This window comes from Canis lupus, chromosome 4, assembly GCF_011100685.1.
Source record: "Canis lupus familiaris isolate Mischka breed German Shepherd chromosome 4, alternate assembly UU_Cfam_GSD_1.0, whole genome shotgun sequence".
Lineage (NCBI taxonomy): Eukaryota > Metazoa > Chordata > Mammalia > Carnivora > Canidae > Canis > Canis lupus.
The window spans coordinates 1,897,315-1,912,311 of record NC_049225.1 but is presented as its reverse complement, the minus strand read 5'-3'; the positions used below and the strand labels follow the sequence as shown (position 1 = coordinate 1,912,311).

The window sequence follows — 14,997 nt, the reverse complement described above, 5'->3', positions numbered from 1 at the left end:
AAGAAATAAAGACTCTAAGAAGGACTGAAAAAAATAGTTGATTATATCCACTGCTGAGGCATTCTTACATAATGATAAATGTAGATTGGGGTATATTTTTGAAAAATAAAACTCTGTAGTAATTGTTTAAGATAATTCCACTACAAAAATTTTATCTTACAGACTTACCTATATATATGCATAAAAGACAACATGGGATTTTTTTTAACAAAGGGTTTTTAATACTTCACTATGAATAGCAAAAACCATGAGCAACCTAAAATGTCCATCAATATGACATTAGCTCAAAAGATTATGGTAATAATGGAATTCTATGTAATAATTATATAATGAAAAGTAGATCTATACAAGCTAATGTGGAAAGGTACAAAATATGGTGTACATATGGTTCCATCATGTATCTATATTTTGTGTTTTAGAGAAAATACATGCAAATATATAAAAATATACACGTGAAAACTATGGAGACAGTAAAAATATCAATGGGTGCATTGGTCAGGAGATAGGCAGGAATGAATAGGTGGGGCACGGAGCATTTTAAGGGCAGTGGAAATATTCTGTATAATAGAAAGATGTGTGATACATGATATCATCATGACATAAAGATGCATGTTACTACACATTTATCCAAACTCATAGAATGTACAACACCAAGAGTGAGCTATGAGGTAAACTATGGATTCTATGATTATGATGTGTCCATTGATTGGAACAAATGTACCACAGTGGTAGGGGATATTGATAATTGGGAAGGCCATGCAGAAGGGTTATGTTCCAACCCTTGCTTGAGGGTTTATGGGAAGTTTTTGTGCCTTTTCTTCAATGTTGCTCTGACCTTTAAATTGCTCCAAAATATTAAGTCCTAATAAAAAAATAAGCAGGTGCCATTTGCTTCTACGTGGATGGAACTGGAGGGTATTATGTTGAGTGAAGTAAGTCAATCAGAGAAGGACAATCATCACATGGTTTCACTGATACGAGGAATATAAAAAATTATGAAAGGGATTATAGGGGAAGAAGAGAAAGTGAGTGGGAAAAATTAGAGAGGGTGACAAAACATGAGAGACTTCTAACTCTGGGAAACAAACAAGGGGTAGTGGAAGGGGAGGTGGGCTGGGGGATGGGGTGACTCTGTGATGGCCACTGAGGGGGGACACTTGACGGGATGAGCACTGGGTGTTATACTATATGTTGGTAAATTGAACTTCAATAAAATATGTATATATATATTTTTTAAAAGTACGTGCTACTTATACTAAAAATTAACATGCTAATTGAAAAATGGATTTTGGTGTATTCACCTGTAAAATGTGTGTAACCGTCTTGTGATTGCCTTTAAAGTGTTCTTTAAAACATCGTTTTTCCTTCTTTTTTTTTTTTTTTTTTTTAGAGAGAGAGATTGAGAGAGAGAGCATGCACACACTCATGGACAGAAAAGGGTAGAGGAAAAGAGAGACAATCTGAAGCAGACTCCAGGCCCAGTGCTGAGACCCAGGACAGGCTCAATCTCAGGACCCTGAGCTGAAATCAAGACTTGGACACTTAAGTGACTGAGCTATTCAAGCACCCTGTTTTTCATTTTCTAATGGAAATTGCTATATACCATTAACTCTCCTTTCATTGTCACTTTGGTAAGCTCTATTTTCATAAGAAAATGTATTTTCACAGAATTCTGTAAGATAGTCTTTTGCGGTTTTAAAAGTTTCCTCTTCGTGTTTATTTTTTTCTTTGTGTATATTTCTATCTCAAAAGTTCTTACTGCATATTTTCAACTACTTAATCTGTCATTTTGCTTGTGATTTATTATTTTTACTGTTTTTTTAAGAACCAAAGCATTTAGTTATTCAATTATACAGTAAAACTGCATTTAAGTTTACTAAATTTTGCTCTAATTTGTATTAATTTCCTTCTGGTATTAGAAGTTTTAGTTTTATATTTTCCTTCACTTTTTTAGTTCAATTCTTAATTTATTAATTTTCACATTCTTATTAATGATTATTTCATGTTATGACTTTTCCTTCAGGCACTGTTGTAGTTGTGCTCCATAGATTTTTCTGTCATATTTTCATTGTCATTGTTTCCTCAAAATTCCTTTTTGACTTAAAAAATTAAGAGGGAAATACAGATCTATATTTTAATTGTTCAAATTGAAGAACTTTTTTGTTTTCTATTATTTTATTTCTGTTGTGGTCAGAAAATGTTACATTATTTATACTATTGGGATTTATTAAGGTTTCTTTTTGACTTGATATATTATTAGTTTATATAAGTAGTCCTTGGAATCTGGAAGCAAAGTCTTGTTTTTTCTTATCATAATAGGATGTTCTACATAAATCCATTACACTGCATTCTTCTTTGCTTTGGATCTTCTATAGCCTTTTTTTTTTTCCTCTATCTGATTTAACTTGATCCCAGAGGGGTTAAGAAAATTTAAAACTTGAGTTATTACTATTGGTTTCTTCTTGAATCTCCTATAATGTGTTTCTTAACACTGTTGCTCATTTGTTGCTCAGATATTTCTAATAGTCATATCTTTTTCTTGAATGAAATCTTTTGGTGCTAGCAAATAACCATTTTAGATATTTTGATGAGATTATGCTAGTAACTCATTCTTTATTTATGTTTATTTAAATATTGTCTTTATATTTTGCTTCATTTACCATTGCTCAACTTATAATTTTTGCTTTTTGAATATTTTGTTTTAGTGTATCCACCGAGGAATTGGATTTTGCTCTTGGACCTAATCTGAAAATCTTCATATTTTGATTGGTAAGTGCTATGGACTGAATGTTGTATTCTCACCCCTCCACCCCCCCATTCATATATTGAAGCCTTAACCCTACATGATATCAGCAGGTATTAGCAGGTAGAGGCTTTGGAAGGTAATTAGGTTTAGATGAAGCCATGAGGGTGGAGCCCCCACAATGGGATTAGTGGCTTCCTCTTAGATAAAGAAATACCAGAGGCTTCTCTTTTCTCTGTGTGAAGATATAAGGGGAAGGCAGTCATATGCAAGCCCAGAATAGAGCCCTCTCCAGGAGCCCAATCTGCCAGCATCTAGATCTTGGACTTCCTAGCCTCTGAGAATGGTAAGAAATAAATGACCACTTATTTAAATATTTAATACTCAATTTATAGTACTTTGTTATAGCAGCTTGAACAGACTAAGTTAACACTAATTAGTTTTATTATAATTGCTGATATGACAAATATCTTTTCTGTTAATTCTCTCATACTATATACTTTTTTTCAGTTTATAGGTGTGTATGTGCATAAAAATATAAAATATTTCCCATTTAATCTCTCTTTTAAATTTGCAATCTGTTCTAGTGACAATTTATATGCATGTTTTTTTACATTTATTTCATTATTTCCCTGTTTAGCTTATATCCTTACATCATTAGCTTTTCCCCTTTCGATCCTATTATTTCATGATCTGACTTAGGTAAACAGTACCTTCTCTTCAAGGGTTAGCTTTTTATTCTTAATTATGCTTACTACTTGATTTGTCAGTTTTAAATATCATTAAATATTTACTCTTACACCAATGAATAAGCTTCTTCTGCTATCCACTGATTATGTCATTGTTGGATCATATAACTTTTTTTTCCTTTAATTGTCAGGTAAGTTCTGTTATGTATCTTACACTTCCAGAATTCAGCAGAATTAGCATAAAGCAAATGTCAATAAAATTAGAACTGCTGAGTGGCCACTTAATCCCTCTGAATCTCAGTTTCCTCAGTAGTCAAATGGAACTCTCAGCTCCTTTAATGTGTTCTCACGAGGATTAAATGAGGCTTCTGGAGAAGAAAATTGTCCAACATGTAGCAGGCTAAACAAATCTTAGTTCCTCCTTCATTCTAAATTACTGAATATAAGCCCTAGTGGCACAAATTCACTTTAAAAAAATATTTTAAAGATTTTTATTTATTTATTTGACAGAGAGAGCGTAAGTGCACAAACAGGGGAAGGGGAAGGGGCTGAGGCAGAGTGAGAAGTAAGTCCCCACTGCCAGGGAGCCTGATGCGGGACTCCATCCCAGGAGCCCGGAATCATGACCTGAGCCAAAGGCAGTTGCTTAACTGACTGAGCCAGTCAGGCGCCCTGCAGATTCACTTTACAATGATCTATTCCTTAATAGCATGACTTTAGGCATATAAACAAAAATGACTAAATATATATTCAAATTTGTGATGCAATATATAATAGCCAGATATCTTCCTGTCTATAATATTCTTGTTTGCCATAACATAGCATATATGTTAGCACATTTTAGTTATACTTGGATTTAAAAAAAAAAAACAGTTAAATGAGAAAATATTTGAGGGACATTTCAGAGTTATATGTACCGAAGTAATCATTAATTTCACAAAGATGCTATCACACTGTCCCCTATATTATTTATTACTCTTTTATGGAATATGTCTTTTACTAAATTCAATACATGCTGATTTCTTGAAGTCAAATATAGTTCTAATTTTTCTTGATCTATTTTGTTACTCCCAGCTTAGTTTTTATTCTAGTTCAAATTCTTATTTCTCCTTAAAGTGAACTAAGCCTTTTTCAATATCGAGTTAAAAGATCACTAAATGAAAATTAACTCACAGAACAGTCTATGGACAATAATAAATTTTTGCTTAGTAAGTCACATTATCACTGTCTTTCAATAAAAGGCTTATCCAGCATTGCCTGTTTCCACATTGTCTGCGTTTCCTCCCTGTAGGAAGAGAGTAATTCTGCTCCATTGTCTTTTCATCTGACTTCTTTGGACCAATAGAAATGTTCTTGGAAGATGCCTTATATCAATTCAGAGCAGAAACTAAGAGACATCTCTCATTTCCACTCTGTCTTGCTCTTTTTCCTCTACCATGACAAAAGAATGACCCAAATAGGGGTTCCTTCTGCAGCTTGGGACCTGTACTGGTAGGACAGTGCTATAGTAGATAGATGCACCATCACCTCCGTATAATGTAAACAAGAAATAAATGTTTGTTGTAAGTCACTGAGATGGATCAGAAAACCTAATAAATAGAGCATCAGCTGTCTATGCAGGGATGAAATTACTTTACATCTAGTAACTGAGTGTTAGTCCTTGTAACAAGACCAAATCAGGGATTTGGTATCAGTTTATTTGTTTCCTCAAGTTACACATTGAAAAACTCCCCTGGGTTGCCTATAACCACTCATTAAAAAGTATATTTTCCTTACTTCAATAAACTCTGAATCGAGTGGGTGACGGGCACTGAGGGGGACACTTGACGGGATGAGCACTGGGTGTTATTCTGTATGTTGGTAAATTGAACACCAATAAAAATTATTTTATTAAAAAAATAAAAATAAAAAAAATTAAAAAATAAAAAAATAAACTCTGAATCTGGAGATGACTCTAAATGCAGCCACTGTTAACCTTCTACCATGTACTATTTTAGCTCCAACATCTTAATTCGTTGTGTCTTCAGGGGTACACAAATTTGAGGATCATGGAGCCTCTTGCTGGCATGAGATGAAGGAGGCAATAATCTCATCATTCTTTCTTCTGAGCAGAATTAGTCTGGCAAATACACTTTCAAAGCAACCTCTTCAAAATAACCTCCATCTCTTTCCATTCTGACCAATTTTTATATTCTTTATCATGTTGAGGAGTCCCAATGTCAGGGAACCAGTTCCTGAAATATTCTTTTGTAATTTCTGCATGTAACAAACTCTCTCAAACTCAATTGGGAATGAATAGCTATCATACTGATACTTCAGTTAAGACCAGTGTAGGAAGAGTCCTGCCTTAGAAACCATTTTATATGAATAGGAAATGATAACACACTTCATTTCCAAATAGAGATATTGTCAGGATTTAAAATTTGAATTTTGATCCACTAATTTTAGTTAGAAAATATCCATAAGCATACAAATAAGAAAATCTTCCAAAGTAATTTATCCAGGATTTATCAAGTGAATTTTTAAAAAATATTTGGAATATGAAGCAATTTATTTTTATGTAACCAGCTTAAAAGTGTACCCAAACTACCAAGTTATGGATGAGCATAATATTTGATACTGAAAATGTATGCATCTTGTGAGAGTCTTATAGCACTCAGCTTCTTTTTTTCAATCTTCTGGCAAATCAAGTTGGTAATAAAAGACATATGGAAACACCTTAATCAGATGACTTCCTGATAATATCTTTTACAAAGGAAATATCTGACTACATATTATCATTTAACTCCAAAATAATAATTACTTAGGAAAAAAAGAGAGAAAGATATCATCACTAATTTAGCTAACAATGCATTATTTTGGTATATTTATCTTCTGTATCTTCTTAAGATATTTCAAAGAGTTAAAACTATCCCATATATTTAAATATGTTTCATTTTATATACTTATTAAAAAATAAATGTTTAATTAAAAGTCTTCCTTTACTTCTTTTCAGTCTTCATAAGAATGATTGGAAACACTGTGCACTAGCCATCACACTATCAATGGCCACTGCTTATTTAGCTATTTCTTAATTTCATCACATTTCAGCTTTAAAAAAAATCTTAGCTACTATTTATGTTTGCCATCCCCAACACATATTTGTAAAACATTACAAAATATATTTATATAAAATTACAAAAACTTAAATCTATCAGAAAAACATTGACTGAAAATGGGACCATACATACCTGATTTTGAGAAACTCCTGGAAGTACTAAATGCAGAAGCAAAGCTGCAGGAAGGCCTATGCATAAATATATGCAAGAGAAGACCATACAAAGGTAGAAGATAGAGCAACGAAAGCCCAGAGAAGTATGATCTGTGGAAATCTCCAGCAGATATGTCCCAGGATAGCAAGGCTGTTCTGTTCCTCTTCTTTCTCTCCCCAAGGACTATGGATTTAGATGCTGGAAACAGAGTCCAATCAGTTTCCCAGATAACTACACATTCCAAAAAGAGGGAGAAGCTATGTCCAGAATATATATCATATGCAGAAACATAACTAGCTCCTTTTCTACAATACCTTGAACAGATGCTCAAGCAATACAAAGAAAGATAAACTTATTCAAACAAAAATTCAAATCTGAGAAAATAATATAGCTAAGAGAAAACTTTAAGTGCAATTATATATGCTGGGAAGAATTTTATATAATTTTATACATAATAAACTTACATAAAAATAATTGTATGCTATGAAATAGGACTACTTAGAACCAATAGGAGATCTTGGAAATTCAAAACTGATTTGTAATGAACAAAGCAAAGCAAATAAAAATTCAGTAAATAAAAACGGAGATACACATAAAAAGTGGATAAAACAGGGGATTAACACTAAAGAAATAGCACATAGAAAGTATGAGACAAAAGTTAAGGTAGAAAATAGATTGAAAGGGTCAATTTCTTCTTCAAGCAATGAGTTCTAGAGTGTGAGAAAAGAGAATGAATGGAGCACAGGAAGAATGGTAAGGCAGAAGAGAAGGGATAGAGTGAGGGAGAGAGGAAGGAAAAAAATTGAGCTTTCTTAAAAGTAGAGTTGAAATGCATCTTCAGTCTGTTAGAGGCTCACTGAGTGTTGAGGAGAATGAATGAAAATAAAATAAAATAAAATAAAATAAAATAGAATAATAATAATAATAATAATAACTAGCAAAATCCTGGAGTAATTCTGAGCTCCAAGGTAAAAAAAAAAAAAAACAACGAATCCCAAACACTTTGAATCTGACCATACAAGAAAGATAATGAATTTTCATCATATTTCTCATTAGGAACACATGGTTCTGGAAGAAGAAAAATTAGCAATATTTTGTAGTTCTAAAGGAATATCCTGTATTCTGTTAAACAACTGCTCATGTAGAGTGGGAAAAAAGCAGTTGAATAGGTAAGTTCTTTACTCTGTAAAGAAACTTAAAATCTTTAAATACTTTCTTATTTTAAAAAAGGGGGCAGTAAAATAGAGTTATCACTGCACACCTACTATAATGGACAGGACCAAATGCTAGAGAGGCTGTCAAGCAGCAAGAAGTCTCATTCATTGCCAGTGGGAACACAAAATGGTAATCATTTTGAAACAGTTTGATGATTTCTCACAAGCTAAAGATACTACTGCCAGGTAATCCAGCAATCGCCCTTCTTAGTATTTAACCAAAGCCGTTGAAAATTTATATCTTTTTTTTTTAATTTTTATTTATTTATGATAATTACAGAGAGAGAGAGAGAGAGGCAGAGACACAGGCAGAGGGAGAAGCAGGCTCCATGCACCGGGAGCCCGATGTGGGATTCGATCCCGGGTCTCCAGGATCGCGCCCTGGGCCAAAGGCAGGCGCCAAACCGCTGCGCCACCCAGGGATCCCTGAAAATTTATATCTTGAGATGTTGAGGAAATCCTCTGCTTTTTGATGTCTCATGTGATAGATTGGGCCACTCGGATAATCCAGGATACTGCTATTTTAAGGTCCTTTACCTTAATTATTTTGGAAAATCTCTTTGGCCATGTAATTTAACACATTCATGGGGTCAGGAGATTAAGACCTGGGCATCTTTAGGGGGGTATTATTCTGCCTACCACAAGCTATTCTCAGACCTGTAAATTCCACATCCAACCCACACAGAGAGTACATTCATTCCACCTAAAAATCTCATTTAAGTATCATCAATTCAAAATCCCCAACTCTCAACATCTAAACCATTGAAATTAGGTATGGATGAGTAATTGTCAGGAGGCCATTATTCTATCTACTGCCCTCTTCACTCATGAATCTTACAATTCACATGGGAAAACAAACAAGAGAGCAGTAATTCAAAAAAACAAGTACATTAATAAAGATAAATGCCAGTTTATATGGAAGTATAAATTAGAAGAGTCTAATATAATATGGGGAGCCATAGAAAACTAAGTTTACCTCCAGTATCTGAAACCTCGAAGAATAGTAGATATAGCTAAGTAAAATAGTAATGGATGGGGGGAAAGATAGAGCTGTAGGGCATCCAATAAGAAGGCTGTTTAGTAAACCAGGTAAGAATGGGCATTAACTTGTGCTAGCATTAAGTAGGAATATAGAACAGTAGAAATTTAAGATTTGGAATTATATGTATAAACTATGTTAATTTAGTTTGGGGAGCTAGTCTAAGGATGAGTAAGAGTCATCAAGGACCTCCAAGTACTGGCATAAGCAGGAGATGACAGAAGTACCTTCTGCACAAGGATTCAAGGGTGATGAGATCCATTTGGGAATTTTTGAGATTTGAGACCTCTGTAAGACATCCAAGTGAAGACACGTGATAGGCAGGTGGTTAAACAGGTCTTTGGCTTGCTTGCAAGAGGAGTCTTTGCTAGATATTTGATTGAAAAGTAATCATACTATAAGTGGCAATTAAAAACACAAGTAAATGGGGGTGTCTGTGGCTCAGTGGTTGAATGTCTGCTTTTGGCTCAGGTCATGATCCTGTGGTCCCAGGATTGAGTCCCACATGGGGCTCCCTATGGGGAACCTGCTTCTCTGTCTGCCTATGTCTCTGCCTCTCTCTGTGTCTCTCATGAATAAATAAATAAATAAATAAATAAATAAATAAATAAATAAATAAAAATATAAACACAAGAATATGCATGAAATAAGCAAAACAAAAGGAAATAGCAATGATTTCAATGACCCTGAGTTTTTATAATAAAAAGAAAGAAGAAAGCAGAGAACAAGCATTCAAAAAACAGGAATATATAAAGACACGAAAGGATGGACATGGGAGTGGCTTATTCAGTTGGATGACTCACTCTTGGTTTCATCTCAGCTCATGATCTTAGGATCGTGAACTCAGGGTTGTCATATTGATCCCTATGTGGGGCTCCATGCTCAGGGCAGAGTCTGCTTAAGACTCTCTCTCTTCCTCTCCCTCCCCTTCTACCCTCCTTTGCCCCCCATCCCACACTCATTCTCTCTCAAATAATAAATAAATCTTTTTATTAAAAAATGACACTAAAGGAGGAGATAAGAAAAGTAACAAGAACGAATAGGAAAATGTAGTAGGATGAAAAACAGGGTTTAAAATTAACAGAATTTGGATTGGTATAACAGAGAATATACATTCTAAGTAGGAGGCCAACATGTGAAATGTACTATTATTGAATTGACAGTGGACATGAAGGTGTATCAGGAACTGAAACAAGCATGAATATTAAATATGGAATGGTTCCAAGTTCCAGAGTTTGTAATTGACCTGATAATTAGGCAAAATATAGATCCTTACATACAAAATGACCCAGTGAAAATAAATGTCTATTATTTAGATTAATATAACAGATAATAAATATGCTTTTCTTTTAGTACTTTTCAACAAAAAAAATACTTTTCAACAAAAATAACATTGTTAATTTGTCACATTGATGTACATCATTATATATATATATATGACGTGTGTGTGTATATATATATGTATATACATATATATATACACACATACACATGACATATATATATATATATATATATATGACAGTCCTAATCTCAAAAGTCTTAAGTCTAAAATGTAGTAAATGTTTAATTAATAAATTTTCTGGGGATTAACTCTCTGCATAAATAAATCAAGAGGTAATCTGAAAGATTTTATATGGGGTAATTAGTAAAATTTCCTATAAATAAAATTATTTTATGGTATCTCACTCTGTGGAAATCTGAGTTTCCAGCTATTGCATTTTTGCCCTGAGAACAGGATGGCAGATCTTCAAACAACAGCAATAATGAGTTCTGCTAACTGGTTTCTGCCAAGCCTTGCTTTATTTCAAAATTCTTCCTGATTACCTAAAGTTCTTCACAGGATGAGCCATCTGGCAATCTCTCTGAATTTCTCACTGGGTTGATGGCAGAAAATAAGAACAAAGCCAATTCTCAGAGAACCCAAAGGAAGCATGTCTAGATTGGCATGGCAGATTTTTACATCAATGCCAAGAATCTCTGCATAGATGCCAGGTAAGATATTACCACTGAAATCTGATTTAACTATCGAGGGACATCTGACACTGAGCTCACTAATTATGCCTTTGCTAATTGAAATTTGCAAATATCCATCATCTGCATAATTAAAAAAAATCTCAACCATGTATTTATTCACAAAAACAAAATATTGATATTGATATATGTAACATTAAATGTGTGGTAAACTTATTTTTGGAAGTAAAGACATAGGATGATTAATTTTACCAATTTAATACAGGACTTTTTAAATGATTTTACTTATTTATCTGAGAGAGAGAGAGCAACAGGTAGGAGCAGAGAGAGAGGGAGAGAGAGAATCTCAAGCAGACTCCATGCTAAGCATGAAGCTCAACGTTAGGCTTGATCCCACAACCCCGAGATCATGATCTGAGAGAAATCAAGAGTTGATTCCTTAACTGACTGAGCCACCCAGGTTCCCCTCTCATGTCGGTTTAAAGAAGCATAATGCTAAGGCAATATAAGGATTTAGAAGGATAATTTATTGCAAATAAGGAAGCTACTTCATTTTTACATGGATTTCTACAAAAATAATGTAATTAAAATATGAACTTTTTAAAAGCTCAAATGGAATATAATTTATACTTCATCCAACCCCATAAATCTTCTAAGAATAGATAAATAGAAATAATTCATTTTTATTTCCTTTTTTAATTTTTTTACATTTTTAAATTTTTTTCCCATTTTTATTTCCAATTAAAGTATTGAATTAAGATGTAGTAGTTGTATTTTGTTTTTGTTGTTTGTGCATGTATTTATGAAAGCCTATTATGGATCAGGTGTTAGGAAACTGCTAGAAATACTAGGAATAACAAAACAGATTCTGACTCTAGGAATTGTCAGAAACGAACATGGAAGACAGGTAAATAAAGTACATCAAATATTAGACTTTTTCATCTGTGGAGGAAAACACATTTATATTAAAATTTTCTTCAATCTTAATTAGATATGTCTTTTAACTGGCAATCTTCATTAGATTTGACAAAAACTTTATTTGATTTCTTAGATGTTGAGTTCTTGAATGTACATATCCTGCCACACGTGTTTTCAACCATGCCCAGAGCTCTTTGAGACTAGCTATTGTAACATAGAGTTTATGATCAATTAATGAATCTTCAATAAATATTCATAAATGAAGACAGCTTTTTTTAGATAAATTATATGCTTCACTTATTAATTTCATGCAATTATGTGTTTCCAGTTCATGATAGCATGGGGAGAGCTAAGTAATAATACTAGCTGTGAACTTCAAAATCCAACTTGCTCATTATTGTCATGGATACTTTCTATTTCTCCTTCCTGCCAACTTCAGGGGGTTGAGAGGAGGTGCCTTTGTGTTCCCAGATGGTTGCAGCAGTTCTAGGAATTATATAAACATATGAAAAATTCAGAGAAAATGAACTATTTGTCATATCATTTCATTTTAGGAATAAGTAAATTTTTCCAGAAGCTCCTTCTTTGATTCCCTTTCATGTCTTATAAGTCAGGATTTTGTCCAATCCACAACCCTAAGCGACTCACTCATAGGGCTTTGGTTTACCTCAGTGACCCTGAATTCTTAATTTGGGATGATATGGATGTTTGAGATTCAATCATTCTGACTCATTCCAAGTATATTTTAATCATTTTCATTCACTCAGAGATTTGAAAGCTAAGAATTTTCATGATAAGAAATTCATTCTAACAGAGAGCTGGTGTGCACAAACTTGGCAAAATGTCCATGTTTAAACATCAAAGGATATAGTTTGCATTTGGAAATACAACATAGTGCGTGTTATTTGTTGAATCTACTAGCCTGGTTTTCCCGAAACAGAGAATGCCTCTAGAAGAAAAGGGGGTGTCCAAACACCAGTGTCCTTAAGATATGGTGTTTGGTACTGACAACATTGAGGGACTGTGGATTAAAGTCTCATAAGGTTTTCATGGGCACTATTTTCCGATGCAGACACCTTTGAAACCTATTGGATAATGGAGACATTTTGCATTAGAAACAGCAGAGATCCATGTGATCAGCAATGAGAAGAAAAAAAAAATCCAACACATTGCATATGGTAATATATGTGAACAACCCTTAGAGGATTCTTTGCATAGTTTGAAAATTCAGGAATTTTGGTAGCTACAGGCAAAGCCAGAAAAAATATTGACTATTTTTTAATAAAATATTGTATCTCTCATCTTTGGCCTGGAAAATATGAGCTATAAAGAATAATTAGTGAAGCAGCTTTTTAGGGAATGGTGATGAACTTGGTTTTGGAAATACTGGCAATAATGTGTCATTTAGATATTTAATTGTTTAATCACTTAAAACAATAAAGGCATAAAAATGACTGTAATTCATGACATTTCCTAACAGCTATTTTAAGAGTGTGTATTCTAGGTAACATAATTGCTAATTTTTTTTTTCAATATGAGAAAGACATTCTCCTAAACTCATACACGCACACACACACACACAAACTTAATGGGGCAGCTCAGGTGACTCAGCGGCTTAGTGCTGCCTTCCACCCAGAGCCTGATCCTGAAGACCCGGGATCGAGTCCCACGTCGGGCTCCCTGCATGGAGCCTGCTTCTCCCTCTGCCTGTGTCTCTGCCTCTCTCTCTCTCTCTCTCTCTGAATAAATAAATAAAATCTTAAAAAAAAAACCAACTTCATGTTTACCATATAGTACATCAAAGATAGAATTTCCTCCTAGTTGTTTGACAAATAGGATTCTATTTCACTTCTTTTCAAGATGTAATTTCTTACTTGATGCTAGGCATGACTCAGTTGATTGTATAGTTGGCTTTTTTCATGAAGAGCCAAAACCTGTTAAAATATGCATCTGTATTTTTAAAGTGCACATGTGCAGCTACTGATTTCAGAATCACAACTTCTTACTAGAACAAGAATTTAATTTCATGTAAGTCTTAATGATGGCCTCATGAAATCCTGGGTTGATTGGAGGAAATTTGTTTATGGAACAACTGGCTTTACCTGACTTCCCAAAACCAGTTTATATTAACTTGGGGATTAATTCATGCTGTCTCCTTGTCTTCTTACTCTTTTCTTCTTCAACAAGCAGCCTCTGAGAGGCTAGACCCCATTGGCCATCATTGAAGAATTAAAACTGAGAAAATACAGGGAGACTGTTTCTCATTAATAATACCCTGGTTGTTTTCTTTCATTACCACCTTTTTCCTCTTAAATTTGATTATTCTGTTATCCAAATAGACTTACAGCTGTATGGGATCATGGTCATACCTCTTCCTCATACTCTTTTCAAAATTCCCACTAAAGCCTGATATTCTCCTAGATGTCCATCTTGTTTCTTTTATCTGCTCACAGAGCTTGCCTTTAGGTGGACGTTTTCACCTGGAGGCTTTTGAACTTGCTATTGGTCCACTGTCACTCCACTGTCCTATGACCCTTGACTCCTTTTATCCATGTTTCTGAATCAAAGAGTTCTTTCTGAGCAGACGGCAGCTGATCAGATTCAAGCCTACCATTATAGTCTTTCTTATTCTTTATCATCATTGTCCTTGCATTCAATTAATATTACATAGTAAAACTATTAACCTATCTACTTTTCTCTTTCCTACTATAATATGTTCAATGAGGTTGGAATTTTTATATATCTAGCACACTGCTATAACAACTGAAACAACACCCAACAAACGCAATACATCCAGGAATATACGATGAATTCAAAGGAATGTATGCTGTTCTGGAGCTAAAAATGGCTAGTGGGAACAATAGATATTGTGTTGCTCTGCTAAGGCTGCCGTAACTAAATACCACCAATTGAGAGGCTTAAACAACAGAAAGATATTTTCCCAGGCCACCTGGGTGGCTCAGTCAGTGAAGCATCTGCATCTTTGATTGATTGATCTCCCTCTCTCCTTCTGCCCCCTCCTGCATTCATGTGCATGCTCTCTTTCTTATCTAAAAATAAAATAAAATAAAATTTATTTTCTCACAATTCTAGAGGCTGGAAGTTCAAAATCAAGGACTATCTTCCTGACTTGCAGGCAGTTGTCTTCTTGCTATTTCCTCACACAGTC

The 14,997-nt window shown here is 34.0% G+C and overlaps 1 long non-coding RNA gene across 1 annotated transcript in view; it reads right to left on the bottom strand.

Annotated features, from left to right (window-relative positions):
• The window catches only part of LOC119871430, a 141,112-nt gene that overhangs the window by 65,037 nt on the left and 61,078 nt on the right, over nucleotides 1–14,997 (bottom strand). The window contains exon 3 of the long non-coding RNA XR_005357706.1: nucleotides 6,663–6,881. This is a non-coding gene — a long non-coding RNA (uncharacterized LOC119871430). The remainder of the gene's footprint in view (nucleotides 1–6,662; nucleotides 6,882–14,997) is intronic.